At 38.6% G+C, this 24,159-nt stretch overlaps 2 non-coding genes across 2 annotated transcripts; one reads left to right on the top strand and one right to left on the bottom strand.

Annotated features, from left to right (window-relative positions):
- The first annotated feature begins 223 nt into the window (after positions 1-223).
- LOC112787422 (small nucleolar RNA R71) lies at positions 224-331 on the top strand. Its single transcript, XR_003194837.1, has one exon. It is a non-coding gene; the product is annotated as a small nucleolar RNA R71 (small nucleolar RNA).
- Positions 332-23,819: 23,488 nt separating this feature from the next.
- On the bottom strand, positions 23,820-23,923 carry LOC112787015 (small nucleolar RNA R71). The gene has a single exon (XR_003194454.1). It is a non-coding gene; the product is annotated as a small nucleolar RNA R71 (small nucleolar RNA).
- Positions 23,924-24,159: the final 236 nt, after the last annotated feature.

Here is a 24,159-nt window from a genome sequence, read left to right as displayed (position 1 = left end):
GAGTATCAACTTCAAGAACTCCCTTCTTCATAGGCGTCCCATTACTCACAGGATTCCTTTCAGAAGTGTACATGAACTGGTTATTAGCAACCATGTCAATGAGTTCTTGAGCTTCTGCAGGCATTTTCTTTAGGTGAATGGATCCACCTGCAGAAGTGTCCAGTGACATCTTTGATAGCTCAGATAAACCATCATAGAATATATCCAGGATGGTCCATTCTGAAAGCATGTCAGAAGGACACTTTTTGGTCAACTGTTTGTATCTTTCCCAAGCTTCATAGAGGGATTCACCTTCTTTCTGTCTGAAGGTTTGAACATCAGCTCTAAGCTTGCTCAGCTTTTGAGGAGGAAAGTACTTGGCTAAGAAAGCCGTGACCAGCTTATCCCAAGAGTTCAGGCTGTCTTTGGGTTGAGAATCCAACCATAATCTAGCTCTGTCTCTTACAGCAAAAGGGAAAAGCATGAGCCTGTAGACTTTAGGATCTACTCCATTAGTCTTAACAGTATCACATATCTGCAAGAATTCAGTTAAGAACTGAAAAGGATCTTCAGATGGAAGTCCATGAAACTTGCAGTTCTGCTGCATCAGAGAAACTAATTGAGGTTTCAGTTCAAAATTGTTTGCTCCAATGGCAGGAATGGAGATGCTTCTTCCATGTAAATTGGAATTAGGTGCAGTAAAGTCACCAAGCATCTTCCTTACATTATTATTATTTTCGGCTGCCATCTCCTCTTTCTGTTCGAAAATTTCTGAAAGGTTATTTCTGGATTGTTGTAATTTAGCTTCTCTTAATTTTTTCTTCAGAGTCCTTTCAGGTTCTGGATCTGCTTCCACAAGAATGTTCTTATCCTTGCTCCTGCTCATATGACAAAGAAGAAGGCACAGAAAAATAATAATAATAATAGAGATCCTTTATACCATAGTATAGGGATCCCTGTGTGAGTAGAAGAAGAGGGGGAGACAAAGAATGTAATATAATGGAAGAAACACAACTGTGAAGAGGCTAGATATGTGAGATGAGATGTTAGGATATGAATGAATAAATAGAGTAAGATGGGAGAGAGAGAATTTTCGAAAATAATTTTTGAAAAGGAGTTAGTGATTTTTGAAAATGGTTTTTGAAAAATGTTAGTATTTTTTTTTTTTCGAAAAAGTTTTAAAATAAAAAATAAAAGTAATTAGTTAATAAATAAAAAAAGAAATTTTTGAAAAAGAGGAAGGATATTTTCGAAAATTAGAGAGAGAGAGAGTTAGTTAGGTAGTTTTGAAAAAGTTAAGAAACAAACAAAAAGTTAGTTAGTTAGTTGAAACAAATTTTGAAAAGATAAGAAGTTAGGAAGTTAGAAAAGATATTTTGAAAAGATATTTTTGAAAAAGATAAGATAAGAAGATATTTTAGAAACTAATTTTGAAAAAGATTTGATTTTTAAAATCTCAATCAATGACTTGATTCTTAAGAAATCACAAGATATGATTCTAAAGCTTAAAGTTTGAATCTTTCTTAACAAGCAAGTAACAAACTTCAAATTTTTGAATCAAAACATTAATTGATTATGTTATTTTCGAAAATTTGGTATAAAAATAAGAAAAAGATTGTTGAAAAATATTTTTGGAATTTTCGAAAATAACTAAGAATTTTGAAAAAGATTTGATTTTTGAAAAAGATTTTGAAAAAAAGATAAGATTTTCAAATTGAAAATTTGATTTGACTCATAAGAAACAACTTGATTTTAAAAATTTTTGAACAAGTCAACTCAAATTTTCGAATTTGATGAGAGGAAAAAGGAAAAGATATTTTTTTGATTTTTGAAATTTTTATGATGAAAGAGAAAAACACTAAAAATGATGCAATGCATGAAATTTTTAGATCAAAACAATGAATGTATGCAAGAATGCTATGAATGTCAAGATGAACACCAAGAACACTATGAAGATCATGATGAACATCAAGAACACATTTTTGAAAAATTTTTAATGCAAAGAAAACATGCAAGACACCAAACTTAGAATTCTTTAATGCTTAGACACTAAGAATTCAAGAATGCATATGAAAAACATGAAAAGACACAAAATAAAAAATCATCAAGATCAAACAAGAAGACTTACCAAGAACAACTTGAAGATCATGAAGAACATTATGAATGCATGATATTTTCGAAAAAATGCAAGATGCATATGCAAGTGACACCAAACTTATAATGTGACTCAAGACTCAAACAAGAAACAGAAAAATATTTTTGATTTTTATGATTTTCTAATTTTTTTTTTTGGATTTTTTTCGAAAATTATATGAAAAAGAAAAATAAGGAGTCCAAAATTTTTAATATGAATTCCAGGAATCTTGCATTTTTAGTCTAAAGCTTCAGTCCAGGAATTAGACATGGCTCACTAGCCAGCCAAGCTTTCAATGAAAGCTCCGGTCCAAAACACTAGACATGGCCAATGGCCAGCCAAGCTTCAGCATGTAATTCAGACATGACACGCCCAACATACTCATTCCCAAAGGAATTAGACATGGCTTTACAGCCAGCCAGGTTTCAACATGCTTCATGAAACACTAGAATTCATTCTTAAAAATTTTGAATAAAATTTTTGAAAACATTTTTAATTTTTTTCGAAAACAGATGAGAAAATTTTAGAAATATTTTTGAAAAATTTTGAAAATAAAATAAAAAGAAAATTACCTAATCTGAGCAACAAGATGAACCGTCAGTTGTCCAAACTCAAACAATCTCCGGCAACGGCGCCAAAAACTTGGTGCACAGAAATTGTGATGTCCAGGCTCAAACTATTCCTGGCACGTGAGCAACTTGGTACGTGTAATCGTGATTACACATTCATAATATGTCACAACTTCGATACAACTAACCAGCAAGTGCACTGGGTCGTCCAAGTAATACCTTATGTGAGTAAGGGTCGAATCCCACATAGATTGTTGGTATGAAGCAAGCTATGGTCACCTTGTAAATCTCAGTCAGGCGGATATAAAATAATTATGGAGTTTTTGAATAATAAATAATAGAATAGGGATAGAGGTACTTATGTAAATCATTGGTAGGAATTTCAGATAAGCGAATGGAGATGCTTTTCGTTCCTCTGAACCTCTGCTTTCCTGCTATCTTCATCCAATCAGTCTTACTCCTTTCCATGGCTGGCTTTATGTGATACATCACCACTGTCAATGGCTACTTTCGGTCATCTCTCAGGAAAATGATCCAATGCCCTGTCACGGCACGGCTAATCGTCTGGAGGCATCACCCTTGCCAATGGCTTCATCTTATCCTCTCAGTGAATAATATGCTCACGCACCCTGTCACGGCACGGCTATTCATCTGTCGGTTCTCGATCATGCTGGAATAGGATTTACTATCCTTTTGCGTCTGTCACTAACGCCCTGCAATCGCGAGTTAGGAGCTCGTCACAGTCATCCAATCATTGAATCCTACTCGGAATACCACAGACAAGGTTTAGACTTTCCGGATTCTCTTGAATGCCGCCATCATTCTAGCTTACGCCACGAAGATTCCGATTAAGAGATCTAAGAGATATTCATTCTAGCTTATTTCATGTAGAACAGAAGTGTTTGTCAGGCACGCGATCATAAAGGAGAAGGATGATGAGCGTCACACATAATCATCACCTTCATCACGTTCTTGGGTGCGAATGGATATCTTAGAAGTGAAATAAGATGAATTGAATAGAAAACAGTAGTACTTTGCATTAATCTTTGAGGAACAGCAGAGCTCCACACCTTAATCTATGGAGTGTAGAAACTCTACCGTTAAAAATACATAAGTGAAGGTCCAGGCATGGCCGAGATGGCCAGCCCCCTAAAACGTGATCAATAGTCTCCTAAGATGAACAATGGATTAAAACTGAGACCAAAGATGTCTAATACAATAGTAAGAGGTCCTATTTATAATAAACTAGTCACTAGGGTTTACATGAGTAGGTAATTGATGCATAAATCCACTTCCTGGGCCCACTTGGTGTGTGTTTGGGCTGAGCCTGAGTGTTGCACGTGTAGAGGTCCTTCTTGGAGTTGAACGCCAGTTTCTGTGCCAGTTTGGGCGTTCAACTCTGGTTTTGGCTCCTTTTCTGGCGCTGGACGCCAGATTTGGGTAGAAAGCTGGCGTTGAACGCCAGTTTACGTCATCTATTCTTGACCAAAGTATGGACTCTTATATATTGCCGGAAAGCCCTGGATGTCTACTTTCCAACGCAATTGGAAGCGCGCCATTTCGAGTTCTGTAGCTCCAGAAAATCCACTTTGAGTGCAGGGAGGTCAGAATCCAACAGCATCAGCAGTCCTTCTTCAACCTCTGAATCTGATTTCTGCTCAAGTCCCTCAATTTCAGCCAGAAAATACCTGAAATCACAGAAAAACACACAAACTCATAGTAAAGTCCAGAAATGTGAATTTAACATAAAAACTAATGAAAACATCCCTAAAAGTAACTAGATCCTACTAAAAACATACTAAAAACAATGTCAAAAAGCGTATAAATTATCCGCTCATCACCTTCCTTTGTGGATTTACCACTTTCTCCAAGATTCTCTTTATCTCCCGGTTGGACACTTCTGCATTCCCGTTGGTCTGTGGGTGTTAAGCAGTGGCGACCTTATGCAATACGCCATAGTGCTTGGGCAGTGCTTCTACTTTCCTGTTACAAAAGTGGGATCCTTAGTCGCTCACAATTGCTCGTGGCGACCCATAACGGCATACAATGTGATTTCTAACAAAAGAAACGACGCTATTGGCATCGTCAAGGCGGGTAGGTATTGCTTCTACCCACTTTGACACGTAGTCAACTGCTAACAGAATATATAGATACCCACTTGAGTTGGGAAACGGTCCCATAAAGTCAATGCCCCATACATCAAATATCTCACAGAACAACATAGGTTGCTGAGGCATCTCATCCATTTGGGACGTGTTTCCCGACTTCTGACACTGATGGCAAGACACACAGAAAGAGTTAGCATCCTTGAATAAGGTTGGCCACCAGAATCCACAATCCAATACCTTTTTAGCTATCCTTTGTGGGCCAAAGTGGCCACCATATTTGGACGAATGGCAAGCTTCAAGAATAGGTTGAATTTCAGATTCTAGCACACATCTTCGAATTACTTGGTCTACGCCTCTCTTCCACAAGTGAGGGTCATCCCAAATGTAATATGTGGAGTCACTCCTCAACTTGTCCCTTTGGTTTTTAGAAAAGTTGGGAGGGAAGATTTTCGCAACCAAGTAGTTCGCCATTGGGGCAAACAAAGGAAAGCTATCCGACACACCATGCAAACTATCCAATGGGAATGAGTCATTGATCGGAAATGGGTCAAATTTTAAATTCTCAAGGCGGCTTAAATGATTCGCCACCAAGTTTTGAGACCCACTCCGGTCCCTAATCTCAATGTCGAATTCTTGCAAAAGCAAGATCCAATGTATGAGTCTAGGTTTTGACTCATTCTTTGTCAATAAGTACTTTAAAGCTGCATGATCCGTGTATACTACTATCTTGGACCCTAGCAAATAAGATCTGAATTTATCTAAAGCATGAACAATAGCTAGGAGTTCCTTTTCCGTAGTGGTATAGTTGGATTGTGCTGCATCCAATGGTTTAGAAGAGTAAGCAATAACATAAGGGAGTTTACCATCGCGCTGTGCAAGCACGGCACCTACAGCATGGTTTGACGCATCGCACATTATCTCGAATGGCAACGTCCAGTTGGGGCCTCGCACAATCGGTGCCGTGGTGAAAACTCTCCTTAGCTCTTCAAATGCATTCACACATGCACTGTCAAACTCAAAATCCACATCTTTTTGGAGTAGGCGCGACAATGGCAAAGCAATCTTGCTGAAATCTTTGATAAAGCGCCTATAGAATCCTGCATGTCCCAAAAACAAGCGGACCTCCCTCACAGATGAGGGGTGAGGTAAAGTGGTGATAACATCTACCTTGGCCGGGTCTACAGAAATGCCTTCACTAGATACCACATGTCCTAACACTATACCTTGCCTTACCATAAAGTGACAATTTTCAAAATTCAAGACAAGGTTAGTGTCAACACATATAGCTAAGACTTTGGCCAAGTTCTCTAAGAAACAATCAAATGAAGTTCCATAAACACTGAAGTCATCCATAAAGACTTCCAGACAATTCTCCATTAGATCAGAAAAGACACTGGTCATACACCGCTGAAAAGTAGCAGGTGCATTACATAGTCTAAATGGCATCCTTTTGTAGGAAAAGGTGCCAAAAGGGCAAGTGAATGTGGTCTTTTCCTGATCTTCAGGAGCAATGTGAATCTGGAAGTAACCAATGAATCCATCAAGAAAGCAATAATGGGATTTACCCGCCAAACGGTCCAACATCTGATCGATAAAGGGCAAAGGGTAGTGGTCCTTCCTTGTGGCCACATTCAACCTTCTATAATCGATGCACACTCGCCATGCATTTTGTACTCTTTTGGTGACCACTTCACCATCATCCTTTTTAACCGCAGTGATGCCCGATTTCTTGGGAACAACCTGGACCGGGCTCACCCACTCACTGTCAGAAATTGGGTATATGATACCCACATCAAGTAGTCTAGTGACCTCTTTCTTTACCACATCAAGGATGGTCAGGTAGAGCCTCATTTGCAGTTGCCTAACCGGCCTAGCTCCCTCTTGGAGAAATATACGATGCATGCACTTGCGAGGGTCAATCCCCACAATATCGGCTAGGCTCCAACCGATTGCCTTCTTGTACTTTCTTAGAACATCTAGGAGCTTCTCTTCTTCTTTACTAGAAAGCTCACCAGCAATAATGACTGGAAACTGTTGGTTATCCTCTAAGAAAGCATACTTCAAGTGAGATGGAAGAGGCTTCAGTTCACTCTTTACCTCAAGCTAAGGTTCCTTTTTATCAAGCTCACGGAGTTCATTCTCAACAACTTTCTCATGTTTATCCTCTTGGTCATCCGTCTCTTCAACAATAGGGTAGCATAGCTTGTTGTGCTCGTCTTCTTCCACTTCCGCTACCACTTCATCGATTACATCACATCGAAGAACGGAATGCTCTTCGGGAGGATGCTTCATGGCTTCTTCCAAATTGAACTTGATAGTTTTATCTCCAACCTCAAAGGAATATGTACCGGTGAAGCCATCTAACTTGAATTTAGAGGTCTTGAGGAAGGGTCAACCAAGTAGAACAGAGGATGAGCTTCTATTTTCTGTTGGAGATATTTCAAGGATGTAAAAGTCAACTGGAAAGACCAAGTCCTTGATTGCCACAAGTACATCTTCTACTATTCCCATCACAGTGATCACACTCTTATCGGCTAAGGCAAACTTCGCCGCCGACTTCTTTAATGGAGCTAAATTCAACCGCACAAAGATAGAAAGTGGCATGATGCTTACGCAAGCTCCTAGATCACACATACAGTCATGAAAAGTGTGCCCACCAATACAACAAGACACCAAACAAGGTCCAGGGTCACCACATTTCTTTGGAATAGGTTCCATGATGAACGGATAATTTATACGCTTTTTGGCATTGTTTTTAGGTAGTTTTTAGTAGGATCTAGCTACTTTTTAGTATGTTTTTATTAGTATTTATGAAAAATTCACATTTCTAGACTTTACTATGAGTATGTGTCTTTCTGTGATTTCATGTATTTTCTGGCTGAAATTGAAGAACCTGAGCAAAATTCTGATTCAGAGGCTGAAAAAGGACTGCAGATGCTGTTGGATTCTGACCTCCCTGCACTCGAAATGAATTTTATGGAGCTACAGAAACCCAATTGGCGCGCTCTCAATTGTGCTGGAAAGTAGACATCATGGGATTTCTAGCAATATATAATAGTCCATACTTTGCCCGAGTTTTGATAACGCAAACTGGCGTTTGAACGCCCACTTTCTACCCTATTCTGGCGTTAAACGCCAGAACTGGCATAAAAGCTGGAGTTAAACATCCAAACTGGCACCAAAGCTGGCGTTTAACTCCAAGAAGAGTCTCTACACATGAAAGCTTCAATGCTCAGCCCAAGCACACACCAAGTGGGCCTCGGAAGTGGATTTCTGCACTATCTGCACTTAGTTACTTATTTTCTGTAACCCTAGCTACTAGTTTAGTATAAAAACTACTTTTAGTGATTTATTTTACATCCTTGATCAGTTTTATGATATCATAGATCATATTGTACACGTTTGGGGGCTGGTCATTTGGCCATGCCTGGACCTTCATCACTTATGTATTTTCAACGGTGGAGTTTCTACACCCCATAGATTAAGGAGTGGAGCTCTGCTGTTCCTCATGAATTAATGTAAAGTACTATTATTTTTCTATTCAATTCAAGCTTATTCTTATTATAAGATATTCATTTGCACACAAGAACATGATGAATGTAATGATAAAGTGACACTCATCACCATTCTCACTTATAAACGCGTGCTTGACAAACACTTCCGTTCTACATGAAAATAAGCTTGAATACATATCTCTTGGATTCCTAGTCCATGCGTTTGATTGTCTCTCCTGACAATAGAGCCTTCAATTCCTTGAGATCAGGGTCTTCATGGTATAGGCTAGAATTATTGGCGGCCATTCCTGAGATCCGGAAAGTCTAAACCTTGTCTGTGGTATTCTGAGTAGGATCTGGGATGAGATGACTGTGACGAGCTTCAAACTCGCGAGTGTTGGGCGTAGTGACAGACGCAAAAGGATCAATGGATCCTATTCCAACATGAGTGAGAACCGACAGATGATTAGCCGTGCGGTGACAGCACATTTGGACCATTTTCACTGAGAGGACGGACGATAGCCATTGACAATGGTGATCGCAACATACAGCTTGCCATGGAAAGGAGTATGAATGATTGAATGAAGACAGTAGGAAAGCAGAGATTCAGAAGCAACAAGCATGTCCATACGCTTATCTGAAATCCCACCAATGAATTACATAAGTATTTCTATCTTATTTTATATTTTATTTATATTTTAATTCTCAAAAGCTCATAACCATTTGAATCTGCCTGACTGAGATTTACAAGATGACCATAGCTTGCTTCAAGCCGACAATCTCCGTGGGATCAACCCTTACTCACGTAAAGTTGATTACTTGGACGACCCAGTACACTTGCTGATTAGTTGTGCGGAGTTGTGAAAAAGAGTTGAGATTACGATTGTGCGTACCAAGTTTTTGGTGCCATTTCAGAGATCACAATTTCGTGCAGCAAGTTTTTGGCGCCGTTGCCGGGGATTGTTCAAGTTTGGACAACTGACGGTTCATCTTGTTGCTCAAATTAGGTAATTTTATTTTATTTTTTTAAGCTTTTTATTTTCGAAAATTTTTCAAAAAAATAAATTATTCTATGTCTTCAGAATTTTTGAGAATGAATTCTATAGTTTCATGATGATTTGTTGAAGTCCGGCTGGTTGTGAAACCATGTCTAAACTTTTAGACCGAGGTTTCAACTTATCATCACAAGAGCTTGTTGATTTCTATCAATCTTGCTGTTGAGTGTAATGAACTGCTAAAGCTTGGCTGGCCATTGGCCATGTCTAGTGTTTTGGACCGGAGCTTTCACTGAAAGCTTGGCTGGCTAGTAAGCCATGTCTAATTCCTGAACTGGAGTTTTAGACTAACATTGCATGATTCCTGGAATTCTCATTAAAAATTTTGAATTCCTTATTTTCTCTTTTTCCAATTAATTTTTGAAAAAAATACAAAAAATTTTATAAAACCATAAAACCAAAAATATTTTGTATTTCTTGTTTGAGTCTAGTGTCAAATTTTAAGTTTGGTGGCAATTGCATATTTTTCCTTTTCTTGCATTTTTCGAAATTTTATGCATGATATTCTTTGTTAATCTTCAAGTCGTTCTTGATGATTTTATTGGGTCTGATCTTTAAATTCTCTTGCTTTGCATCTTTTGTTATTTTTCATATGCATTTTCAATTTGTTAGTGTCTCCAATATGAAAATTTCCAAGTTTGGTGTCTTGCATGCATTGTTTATCTGATCTTAGTTCTCCATGATTAGTTTCATTTTATTGTTTTTCATCATTAAAAATTCAAAAAAAATTTCAAAATTATGTCTTTTCAAGTCAATAATACAGAGAATTGAAGATTCAGAACATACAGCAGAGGAATTACAGAGAAAAAGCTGGGCGTTCAAAACGCCCAGTGAGGAAGGAAAACCGGCGTTTAAACGCCAGCCAGGGTACCTGGCTGGGCGATAAACGCCCAAAAGGGTAGTATTTTGGACGTTAAACGCCAGAATGGATACCATTCTGGGCGTTTAACGCCAGGATGGCACAGGAGGGGAGATTTTGTTTTCAATTCAATTCTTTTTCAAATCTTCAAAATTTTTCAAAATCAAATCTTTTCCAAATAATATTTTTTATCATATCTTTTTCAAACTCAAATCCTTTCCATTTTTCTCTCACCATTTTCAAAAATCCTTGCTACCAATTAATAGTTTGATTCAAAAATTTCAAGTTTGTTACTTCTTTGTTAAGAAAGGTTCAATATTTGAATTTTAGAATCACATCTTTTAAATTTCTTGTTAGCCAAGTCATTAATTTTAAAAATTAAATCTTTTTAAATTGTTTTTCAATCATATCTTCTCAATCATATCTTCTCAATCACATCTTTTTCAAAATAATTTTCAATCATATCTTTTTGATTGCCAATATCAAAATCTTTTTCAAAATCACTTAACCACTTTCTCACTTTTAATTTTCGAAAACCATCATCCACTTTTTCAAAATTCTTTTTAATTATTTTAAAATTTTTAGTTTTATTTAAAAATTCGTTTTCAAATATTTTTTCCCCTTCTCACCTTTTTCTATTTAAGACTAACACTTCTCCTCCATTAGCAATTCGGACTCATTCCCTCTCTATAAGTTCGAATTCTCCTCTCTACCTTATCCTTCTATTCTTCTTTTCCTCTGACACCTCAAGAAATCTCTATACTGTGACATAGAGGATTCCATACTTTCTTTGTCTTCTTATCTATCATATGAGCAGGAACAAGGACAAAGGCATTCTTGTTGAAGCTGATCCTGAACCTGAAAGGACCTTGAAGAGAAAGTTAAGAGAAGCTAAAGCACAACTCTCTGGAGAGGACCTAACAGAAATTTTCGAAAAGGAAGCAGACAAAACAAACATGGCCGAACCCAACAACAATGATGGAGATGCAAGGGAGATGCTTGGTGACTTTATTGCACCCTCTTCTGACTTCTGTGGAAGGAGCATCTCAATTCCTGCAATTGAAGCAAACAACTTTGAGCTTAAGCCTCAATTAGTTTCTCTAATGCAGTAGAATTGCAAGTATTATGGACTTCTATTGGAAGATCCTCATCAGTTTTTAGCTGAGTTCTTGTAAATCTGTGACACTGTTAAGACTCATGGGGTTGACCCTGAGGTCTACAAACTTATGCTTTTCTCTTTTGCTGTAAGAGACAGAGCTAGGACATGGTTGGACTCACAACCTAAGGACAGCCTGAACTCTTGGAAAAATCTGGTCAATGCCTTCTTGGCAAAGTTCTTTCCACCTCAAAAATTGAGTAAGCTTAGAGTGGAAGTCCAAACCTTCAGGCAGAAGGAAGGCAAATCCCTCTATGAAGCTTGGGAAAGATATAAGCAATTGATCAGAAGGTGTCCTTCTAGTATGCTTTCAGAATGGAGCATCATATGCATATTCTATGATGGTCTGTCTGAACTGTCCAAGATGTCATTGGACAACTCTGCTGGTAGATCTCTTCATCTGAAGAAGACACCTGAAGAAGCTCAGGAACTCATTGAAATGGTTGCAAATAACCAATTCATGTACACTTCTAAAAGGAATCCTGTAAATAATGGGACAACTCAGAAGAAAGGAGTTCTTGAAATTGATACTCTGAATGCCATATTGGCTCAGAACAAAATATTAACTCAGCAAGTCAATATGATTTCTCAGAGTCTGAATGGATTGCAAGTTGCATCCAACAGTACTAAAGAAGCATCTTCTGAAGAAGAAGCTTATGATCCTGAGAACCCTGCAATGGCAGAGGTGAATTACATGGGAGAACCCTATGGAAACACCTATAATCCTTCATGGAGAAATCATCCAAATTTCTCATGGAAGGACCAACAGAAGCCCCAACAAGGCTTCAATAATAATGGTGGAAGAAATAGGTTTAGCAATAGCAAGCCTTTTCCATCATCTTCTCAGCAACAGACAGAGAATTCTAAACAGAGCCATTCTGGCCTGGTAACCATAGTATCTGATCTATCCAAGATCACACTAAGTTTCATGAATGAAACAAGGTCCTCCATTAGAAATTTGGAGGCACAGGTGGGTCAGCTGAGTAAGAAGATTACTGAAACTCCTCCCAGTACTCTCCCAAATAATACAGAAGAAAATCCCAAGAGAGAGTGCAAGGCCATAACCATGACCAACATGGCCGAACCTGGAGAGAGTGAGGAAGACGTGAATCCCAGTGAGAAAAGCCTCATGGGATGTCCTCTGGACAGAAAGGAGTTTCCCTTTTAGGAACCAAAGGAATCTGAGGCTCATACAGAGACCATAGAGATTCCATTGAACTTCCTTCTGCCATTCATGAGCTCTGATGAATATTCTTCCTCTGAAGAGGATGAAGACATCACTGAAGAGCAAGTTGCTAAATATCTAGGAGCAATCATGAAGCTGAATACCAAGTTATTTGGTACTGAGACTTGGGAGGATAAACCTCTCTTGTTCACCAATGAACTGAATGCATTAATGAGGCAGACATTACCTCAGAAGAAACCAGATCCCGGAAAATTCTTCATACCTTGTACCATAGGCACCATGACCTTTGAGTAGGCTCTATGTGACTTAGGGTCAGGGATAAACCTCATTCCACTCTCTGTAATGGAGAAATTGGGAGTCTTTGAGGTACAAGCTGCAAGAATCTCCCTAGAGATGGCAAACAAATCAATGAAATAGGCTTATGGACTAGTAGAGGACGTGCTAGTGAAGGTTGAAGGCCTTTACACCCCCTGTTGATTTCATAATCCTAGACACTGGGAAGGATGAGGATGAATCTATCATCCATGGCAGACCCTTCCTAGCCACAGCAAAAGCTGTGATTGATGTTGACAGAGGAGAGTTGGTCCTTAAGTTGAATAAGGACTACCTTGTATTCAAGACTCAAGGTTCTCCTTCTGTAACCATGGAGAGGAAGCATGAAAAGCTTCTCTCAATATAGAGTCAAATAAAACCCCACATTCAAACTCTAAGTTTGGTGTTGGGAGGCCACAACCAAACTCTAAGTTTGGTGTTGAGAGGTCACAACCAAACTCTAAGTTTGGTGTTGAGAGGCCCCAACCCTGCTCTGATTATCTGAGGCTCCATAAGAGCTCACTGTCAAGCTATTGACATTAAAGAAGCGCTTATTAGGAGGCAACCCAATGTTATTTAATTATATCTATTTATCTTCCATTGTTATTTTATGTTTTCTTTAGGTTGATGATCATGTGAAGTCACAAAAACAACTAAAAAATCAAAAACAGAATGAAAAACAGCATTAAAAATAGCTCACCCTGGATGAAGAGCTTACTGGCATTTAAACGCCAGTAAGAGTAGCAGAATGGGCGTTAAACGCCCAGTCTGGCACCATTCTGGGCGTTTAATGCCAGAAATAGGCACCAGACTGGCGTTTAATGCCAGAAATAGGCACCAGACTGGCGTTTAACGCCAGAACAGGGCACCAAGTTGGCGTTAAACACCAAGAAAGGGAGAAAAGCTGGCGTTAAATGCCAGAAACTAGCAGCAATCTGGCGTTTAATGCCAGAATTGCACTCTAAGGGCGTCCTGTACGCCTAAATAGAGCAGGGATGTTAAAGTCCTTGACCCCTCAGGATCTGTGAACCCCACAGGATCCCCACCTACCCCACCTCTTCTTCTCTCCTCTTCACATATTTCTATAACACTCTTCCCCAAATACCCTTCACCTATCAAATCTTACCCTCTTCCCCAAATACCCTTCACCAATTACCTCATTCACTTTTTCCCAAAACACCGCCTACCTTCAAATTCAAGACTCTTTTTCCCTCCCAAACCCAACCCTAAATACATGAACCAAGCCTCCCCCCACTCCTATATATACCCCTCATTACTCCTTCAATTTCACACATCACAAACACCTTATACCCCCTTGGCCGAACTCACCCTCACCCTCCATCTCCTCTATTTTCTTCTTCTTCTCCTTCATTCTTTCTTCTTTGCTCGAGGATGAGCAAACACTTTAAGTTTGGTATGGTAAAAACATTGCTTTTTGTTTTTCCATAACCATTTATAGCACCTAAGGCCGGAGAAACCTCTAGAAAGAGGAAAGAGAAGGCAAAAGATTCCACTTCTGAGTCATGGGAGATGGAAAGATTCATCTCAAAGGTCCATTAAGACCACTTCTATGAAGTTGTGGCCAAGAAGAAGATCATCCCTGAGGTCCCTTTCAAGCTCAAAAGGAGTGAGTATCCGGAGATCCGACATGAGATTAGAAGAAGAGGATGGGAAGTTCTCTCCAATCCTATTCAACAAGTTAGAATCTTAATGGTTCAAGAGTTCTATGCAAACGCATGGATCACTAGGAACCATGATCAAAGTATGAACCCGAATCCAAAGAATTGGCTTACAATGGTTCGGGGGAAATACTTAGATTTCAGTCTGGAAAATGTAAGGTTGGCGTTCAACTTGCCAATGATGCAAGGAAACACACGCCCCTACACTAGAAGGCTCAACTTTGATCAAAGGTTGAACCAAGTCCTCATGGACATATGTGTGGAAGGAGCTCAGTGGAAAAGTGACTCAAGAGGCAAACCGGTTCAATTGAGAAGACCGGACCTTAAGCCTGTAGCTAGAGGATGGTTGGAGTTCATCCAACGCTCTATCATTCCTACTAACAACCGATCCAAAGTAACTGTGGATCGGGCCATCATGATTTATAGTATCATGATTGGGAGAAAGTGGAAGTTCATGAGATTATACCTCAAGAACTCTACAAGGTGGCTGACAAGTCCTCCACTTTGGTAAGGTTAGCCTTTCCTCACCTCATTTGCCACCTCTGTAATTCGGCTGGGATTGTCATAGAGGGAGACATCCTCATTGAAGAGGACAAGCCCATCACTAAAAAGAGGATGAAGCAAACAAGAGAGCCCACTCATGGACCTCAACAAGAGCATGAGGAAATTCCTCATCATGAAATCCCTGAGATGCCTCAAGGGATGCACCTTCCTCCACAAAACTATTGGGAGCAAATTAACACCTCCCTAGGAGAATTAAGTTCCAACATGGGACAACTAAGGGTGGAACACCAAGAGCACTCCATCATTCTCAATGAGATTAGAGAAGATCAAAGAGCTATGAGGGAGGAGCAACAAAGACAAGGAAGAGACATTGAGGAGCTCAAGCACTCCATAAGATCTTCAAGAGGAAAAACTAGCCGCCATCACTAAGGTGGACCCGTTCTTTAATTTCCTTGCTCTTTATTTTCTATTTTTCGTTTACTATGCTTTATGTTTTATTTATATTTGTGTCTTTATTACATGATCATTAGTATCTTAGTGTCTATGCCTTAAAGCTATGAATGTCCTATGAATCCACACCTTTCTTAAATGAAAAATGTTTTAATTACAAAAGAACAAGAAGTACATGGTTTCGAATTCTATCTTGAAATTAGTTTAATTATTTTGATGTGGTGGCAATACCTTTTGTTTTCTGAATGAATGCTTGAACAGTGCATATTTTTGGAATCGTTGTTTATGAATGTTAACATTGTTGGCTCTTGAAAGAATGATGGAAAAGGAGCCAAAACTAGGAGAATCAATAACACTATCTAAATTCTGAGTTCCTATAGATGCCAATCATTCTGAACTTCAAAGGATAAAGTGAGATGGCAAAACTGTTCAGTGGCAAAAAGCTACTAGTCCCGCTCATCTAATTGGAGCTAAGTTTCATTGATATTTTAGAATTTATAGTATATTATCTTCTTTTTATCCTATTTGATTCTCAGTTGCTTAGGGACAAGCAACAATTTAAGTTTGGTGTTGTGATGAGCGGATAATTTATACGCTTTTTGGCATTGTTTTTAGGAAGTTTTTAGTAGGATCTAGCTACTTTTTAGTATGTTTTTAATAGTATTTATGCAAAATTTATATTTCTGGACTTTACTATGAGTTTGTGTGTCTTTCTATGATTTCAGGTATTTTCTGGCTGAAATTGAGGGACTTGAGCAAAATTCTGATTCAGAGGCTGAAAAAGGACTGCAAATGCTGTTGGATTCTGACCTCCCTGCACGCGAAATGGATTTTCTGGAGCTATAGAAACCCAATTCGTGCCCTCTCAATTGTTTTGGAAAGTAAACATCCTGGGCTTTCCATCAATATATAATAGTCCATACTTTGCCCAAGTTTTGATAATGCAAACTGGCGTTTGAACGCCCACTTTCTACCTTATTCTGGCGTTAAACGCCAGTACTAGCATAAAAGCTGGAGTTAAACACTCAAACTGGCACCAAAGCTTTCGTTTAACTCCAAGAAGAGTCTCTACATGTAAAAGCTTCAATGCTCAGCCCAAGCATACACCAAGTGGGCCCCGGATGTGGATTTCTGCACTATCTACACTTAGTTACTTATTTTCTGTAACCCTAGCTACTAGTTTAGTATAAAAACTACTTTTAGTGATTTATTTTACATCCATGATCAGTTTTATGCTATCATAGATCATATTGTACACGTTTCGGGGCTGGCCATTTGGCTATGCCTGGACCTTCATCACTTATGTATTTTCAATGGTGGAGTTTCTACACCCCATAGATTAAGGTGTGGAGCTATGCTGTTCCTCATGAATTAATGCAAAGTACTAATGTTTTTCTATTCAATTCAAGCTTATTCTTATTCTAAGATATTCATTCGCACACAAGAACATGATGAATGTGATGATCAAGTGACACTCATCACCATTCTCACTTATGAACGCGTGCCTGACAAACACTTTCGTTCTACATGAAAACAAGCTTGAATGCATATCTCTTGGATTCCTGGTCCATGCATTTGATTGTCTCTCCTGACAACAGAGCCTTCAATTCCTTGAGATCAGGGTCTTCGTGGTATAGGCTAGAATTGGCAGCCATTCCTGAGATCCGAAAAGTCTAAACCATGTTTGTGGTATTCCGAGTAGGATCTGGGATGGGATGACTGTGACGAGCTTCAAACTCGCGAGTGTTGGGTGTAGTGACAGACGCAAAAGGATCAATGGATCCTATTCCAACATGAGTGAGAACCGACAGATGATTAGCCATGCGGTGACAGCGCATTTGGACCATTTTCATTGAGAGGACGGACGACAGCCATTGACAACGGTGATCCCCCAACATACAAATTGCCATGGAAAGGAGTATGAATGATTGAATGAAGATAGTAGGAAAGCAGAGATTCAGAAGCAACAAGCATCTCCATACGCTTATCTGAAATCCTACCAATGAATTACATAAGTATTTCTTATCTTATTTTATATTTTATTTATATTTTAATTCTCAAAACCTCATAACCATTTGAATCTGCCTGACTGAGATTTACAAGATGACCATAGCTTGCTTCAAGCTGACAATCTCTGTTGGATCGACCCTTACTCACGTAAGGTTTATTACTTGGACGACCCAGTGCACTTGCTGGTTAGTTGTGCGGAGTTGTGAAAAAGAGTTGAGATTACGATTGTGCGTACCAAGTTTTTTGCGCCATTTCAGAGATCACAATTTCGTGTACCATTCCATCAAGGAAGAAATTGAACTACCCAAGGATAATGTCTCCAAGTCTCCTATCCTATCCTTGTGTGTACACAAGTCTTTTAGAAATTTTGCATACTTCGAAATTTGTTAGATAGCATCAAGAAGCGGTATAGTTACCTCAATTTTCTTGAACACTTGAAGTATGTTCAAATCAAATTCTGGGGTCTTCTTTGCTTTCTTTATCAAGGAAGGGAATGAGATAGGAATGGACTCATCCACTATAGCTTTCCTCTTGGGTTCCTTAAGGCTTACTCCTTCTTCATGATGCCTTTTTTCTACCTCCCCCTCTTCATGTGGAGCTTCAACGACCACCTCTTCTTCATGAATGTCTTCCATGACCCTAGGAGGTATCTCCTCCAATGTAGTCCCCGACCGTAGAGTGATGGTGTTGAGATCGCCCTTGGGGTTTGGTTGGGGTTGGGAAGGAAGGCTAGAAGAGCTTGAGAGTTGGTTGGTGTTGTTGGAGGAGGACATGGACATCTTAGAAATCATGCTGGTAAGATTGGCCAATTGAGCGCCCATGGTATCGAATTGAGCCTTGTAGCTCCCGTCCCGTTTCTCCATAGCGGCTCTAAGCTCATCAAATTGATTGGTGGAAGATGAAGATGATTGGTTGAATTGTTGTCTATGGTGTGGTGCTTGGTATTTGGTGTAGTTGTTCTGGTTTTGGTTGTGGTGATTTTGGTTAGCTTGGTGGTTGTTGTTGTTGTGGTGGTATTGAGATGAAGATTGGTTGTTATTATAGTGAGAAAAAAAGTTGTTCCATCTTTGGTTTTGATTTCTCCCTTGTGCATTATCTCTCCACCCTTGATTTTGATTACTACCATGAGAGTAGTTATTTTGGCCTTGAGAATGATATGCCGGACGGTTGTAATAGTTCACATTGGCCACGACAAGGGCATGCTCCTCTTGAATTTGATGACATTGATCGGTGTAATGTGTGGTGCTAGAGCACAAACCATAAATTCTAGGAGGGCCTTCAAGTTGAGCAACTTGAGGTGGGGCTTGGATGGCTTGGATGGAGTAGTATTCCTTTTGATCTTTTTGTATTTGCGTGAGGATAGTGGTCATGTCCCCAAGCGCATTGGTTAAGCTTGCTTCGGAAGGGGATAGTTCTACCACACCCTTGAGAGGATTACTTCTCACCCTTACATGTTGTATAGCCTCGGCAACATCATTTATCAATTTCCAAGCTTCTCCCTCCGTCTTGTTCTTTGAAAGGGAACCGCCACTAGAAGCGGTGAGCAATCTTCTATCTTCCACACAAAGACCTCCGGTGAAGTAACTAATGAGCAAGTGAGTATTCAATCCATGGTGTGGACAAGATTCCAATAGCCTCTTGAACCGAGACCAATACTCATACAAACTCTCTTGGTCCTTTTGCATTATACCTGAAATCTCCTTCTGGATGTAGTCAGTCTTCTCCTGTGGGAAGCATTTATCTAGAAACTCTCTTATCAAGAAATCCCAATTGGTCATAATCTCATCCGGTTGTGAATAAAACCACATCTTTGCTTGCCCTTCAAGAGAGAAAGGGAAGGCAAAAACCATAATAGCCAACTCATTAGCTCCATGCCTTCAAGCCGTAGAATAAGCAACTTGAAAATCTCTTAGATGTCGGATGGGGTCTTGACCCGGCAACCCATGATACTTAGGAAGTAGATTTATCAAGCTACTCTTCAACTAAAAGTTTGGATCAAGGTTAGGATACCTTGCTTGCAAATGTTGAAGTATGATATCCAGAGCTCCTTGCTCATGCAAAGTTATCTGTCGTGGCTCTGCCATGTATGGCTCACGTGTAGGATGCAAAGATGTATTAGTAGTTCCAACAGAAGAATAGGAAGTAGCGGACTCCAAGTCACTCTCGGTGCCGTCTAGTGATTCGATATGTTCCTCAAGAGAGGCCGAAGTACTAGCCGTATAATCCAACCGCCGTCTAGCTTTCCGAGTGTATAACAAGGTTCTTTCAATCTCAGGGTCAAACTCGGCTAAGCTAGAATTCGGTTGAGACCGAGTCATCAAACTTGGGAGTCATAGCACACATGCAAAAGAAATCTAAACTATAGCTAAGTATTAAAAGAAAGTAAACTATCTACAATATTCACATATTTACATAACCAATATCAAGGCATATGTTGCAACCATTCCCCGGCAACGGTGCCAAAAATTTGATCGCGTCGAAGACTATGTCGGTTGATGAGCGGATAATTTATACGCTTTTTGGCATTGTTTTTAGTATGTTTTTAGTAGAATCTAGTTACTTTTAGGGATGTTTTCATTAGTTTTTATGTTAAATTCACATTTCTGGACTTTACTATGAATTTGTGTGTTTTTCTGTGATTTCAGGTATTTTTTGGCTGAAATTGAGGAACTTGAGCAAAAATCAGATTCAGAGGTTGAAGAAGGACTGCTGATGCTGTTGGATTCTGACCTCCCTGCACTCAAAGTAGATTTTCTGGAGCTACAAAACTCAAAATGGCGCGCTTCCAATTGCGTTGGAAAGTAGACATCCAGGGCTTTTCAGCAATATATAATAGTCTATACTTTGGCCGAGTTTAGATGACGTAAAAGGGCGTTGAACGCGAGTTCTACGCTGCTGTCTGGAGTTAAACGCCAGAAACATGTCACAAACCAGAGTTGAACGCCAGAAATACGTTACAACCTGACGTTCAACTCCAGAAAGAGCCTCTGCACGTGTAACATTCAAGCTCAGCCCAAGCACACACCAAGTGAGCCCCAGAAGTGGATTTATGCATCAATTACTTACTTCTGTAAACCCTAGTAGCTAGTTTATTATAAATAGAACTTTTTACTATTGTATTAGACATCTTTGGGAGATCCTAGATTGTATTTTTGATCCTGTGATCACGTTTTGGGGGCTGGCCATTCGGCCATGCCTGGACCCTTCACTTATGTATTTTTAATGGTAGAGTTTCTACACTCCATAGATTAAGGTGTGGAGCTCTGCTGTTCCTCAAAGATTAATGCAAAGTACTACTGTTTTTCTATTCAACTCAACTTATTCCGCTTCTAAGATATTCATTCGCACTTCAACATGAATGTGATGAACGTGACAATCATCATCATTCCCTATGAACGCATGCCTGACAACCACTTCCGTTCTACCTTAGATTGAATGAGTATCTCTTGGATCTCTTAATCAGAATCTTCGTGGTATAAGCTAGATTGATGGCGGCATTCATGAGAGTCCGGAAAGTCTAAACCTTGTCTGTGGTATTCCGAGTAGGACTCTGGGATTGAATAATTGTGACGAACTTCAAACTCGCGATTGCTGGGCATAGTGACAGATGCAAAAGGAGGGTGAATCCTATTCCAGCATGATCGAGAACCTCAGATGATTAGCCGCGCTGTGACAGAGCATTTGGACCATTTTCACAAGAGGATGGGATGCAGCCATTGACAACGGTGATGCCTCCAGACGATTAGCCATGCAGTGACAGCGCATCGGACCATTTTCCAGAGAGGATCAAAAGTAGCCATTGACAATGGTGATGTCCTTACATAAAGCCAGCCATGGAAAGGAGTAGGATTGATTGGATGAAGACAGCAGGAAAGCAGAGGTTCAGAGGAACGAAAGCATCTCTATGCGCTTATCTGAAATTCTCACCAATGATTTACATAAGTATTTCTATCCTTATTTTATTATTTATTTTCGAAAACTCCATAACTATTTTATATCCGCCTGACTGAGATCTACAAGGTGACCATAGCTTGCTTCATACCAACAATCTCTATGGGATCGACCCTTACTCACGTAAGGTTTATTACTTGGACGACCCAGTGCACTTGCTGGTTAGTTGTATCGAAGTTGTGAATGAAAAACGATTTATTAAGACGTGCGTATAGAGTTTCTGGCGCCGTTGCCTGAGATCACAATTTCGTGCACCAAGTTTTTGGCGCCGTTGCCGGGGATTGTTCGAGTTTGGACAACTGACGGTTCATCTTGTTGCTCAGATTAGGTAATTTTCTTTTTGTTTTATTTTCAAAAATTTTTCAAAAACTTTTCAAAAAAATTTTCGAAAAAAAAATATATATAAAAATACAAAAAAATTAGAAAATCATAAAAATCAAAAATATTTTTCATGTTTCTTGTTTGAGTCTTGAGTCAATTTTTAAGTTTGGTGTCAATTGCATATTCATCTTACATTTTCGAAAATTGCATTCATGCATGTGTTCTTCATGATCTTCAAGTTGTTCTTGGTAAGTCTTCTTGTTTGATCTTCATATTTTCTTGTTTTGCATCTTTTCTTGTTTTTCATATGCATTTTTCATTTGTTAGAGTCTAAACATGAAAGATTTCTAAGTTTGGTGTCTTGCATATTTTCTTTGCATTAAAAATTTTTTCAAAAATATGTTCTTGATGTTCATCTTGACATTCAAATTGTTCTTGGTGTTCATCTTGACATTCATAGCATTCTTGCATGCATTCATTGTTTTGATCTAAAAATTTCCATGCATTGAGCATTTTTAGTGTTTTTCTCTCTCATCATAAAAATTCAAAAATCAAAAAAATATCTTTCCCTTTTTCACTCATAAATTTTGAAAATTTGAGTTGACTTTTTAAAAAAAATTTTAAATTCAATTGTTTCTTATGAGTCAAATCAAATTTTCAATTTAAAAATCTTATCTTTTTCAAAATCTTTTTCAAAAATAAAATCTTTTTAGTTATTGTCGAAAATTACAAAAATATTTTTCAAAAATCTTTTTCTTATCTTTATCACATAATTTTCGAAAATATCATCATCAATTAATGTTTTGATTCAAAAATTTCAAGTTTGTTACTTGCTTGTTAAGAAAGATTCAAACTTTAAGTTCTAGAATCATATCTTGTGATTTCTTGTGAATCAAGTCATTAATTGTGATTTTAAAAAAAAATCAAATCTTTTTCAAAACTAATTTCAATCAAATCTTTTCAAAAATATCTTTTTATCTTATCTTTTTCAAAATCATATCTTTTTCAAAAATTTGATTTTAAAATATCTTCTCTAACTTCTTTTCTTCTTATCTTTTCAAAATTGATTTTCAAAATTTGTTTCAACTAACTAACTAACTTTTTGTTTGTTTCTTATCTTTTTCAAAACTACCTAACTAACTCTCTCTCTCCCTAATTTTCGAAAATATCTTCCCTCTTTTTCAAAATTTCTTTTTTAATTGACTAATTATTTTAATTTTTTATTTTAATTTTCGAAAAATTACTAACCTTTTTCAAAAACTATTTTCGAAAATCACTAACTCTTTTTCAAAAATTATTTTCGAAAATTCTCTCTCTCTCATCTCCTTCTATTTATTTATTCATCTACTAACACTTCATCTCACCCAAATTCGAACCCCCTCTTCCATCTGTGTTCGAATTTTCTCTTCTTTCTTTCTTTACATTACATCCTTTTCTTCTTCTACTCACACAGGGGAACCTCTATACCTGTGGTAAAAAGGATCCCTATTATTATTTTTCTGTTTCCTTCTCCTTCATATGAGTAGGAGCAAGGACAAGAATATTCTTGTTGAAGCAGATCCAGAACCTGAAAGGACTCTGAAGAGGAAACTAAGAGAAGCTAAATTACAACAATCCAGCAAGCACCTTTCAGAAATTTTTGAACAGGAAGAGGAGATGGCAGCCGAAAATAATAATAATGCAAGGAGGATGCTTGGTGACTTTACTGCACCAAATTCCAATTTACATGGAAGAAGCATCTCCATCCCTACCATTGGAGCAAACAATTTTGAGCTGAAACCTCAGCTAGTTTCTCTGATGCAGCAGAACTGCAAGTTTCATGGACTTCCATCTGAAGATCCTTTTCAGTTCTTAACTGAATTCTTGCAGATCTGTGATACTGTTAAGACTAATGGATTAGATCCTGAAGTCTACAGGCTCATGCTTTTCCCTTTTGCTGTAAGAGACAGAGCTAGAGTGTGGTTGGACTCTCAACCCAAAGATAGCCTGAACTCTTGGGATAAGCTGGTCACGGCTTTCTTAGCCAAGTTCTTTCCTCCTCAAAAGCTTAGTAAGCTTAGAGTGGATGTTCAGACCTTCAGACAGAAAGAAGGTGAATCCCTCTATGAAGCTTGGGAGAGATACAAAGAACTGACCAAAAAGTGTCCTTCTGACATACTTTCAGACTGGACCATCCTGGACATATTCTATGATGGTCTGTCTGAATTAGCTAAAATGTCATTGGATACCTCTGCAGTTGGATCCATTCACTTAAAGAAAATGCCTGCAGAAGCTCAAGAACTCATTGACATGGTTGCTAATAACCAGTTAATGTACACTTCTGAGAGGAATCCTGTGAGTAATGGGACGCCTATGAAGAAGGGAGTTCTTGAAATTGATACTCTGAATGCCA

Source organism: Arachis hypogaea, chromosome 20, assembly GCF_003086295.3.
Source record: "Arachis hypogaea cultivar Tifrunner chromosome 20, arahy.Tifrunner.gnm2.J5K5, whole genome shotgun sequence".
Classification (NCBI taxonomy): Eukaryota; Viridiplantae; Streptophyta; class Magnoliopsida; order Fabales; family Fabaceae; genus Arachis; species Arachis hypogaea.
This window is presented reverse-complemented; position numbering and strand designations above follow the sequence as displayed.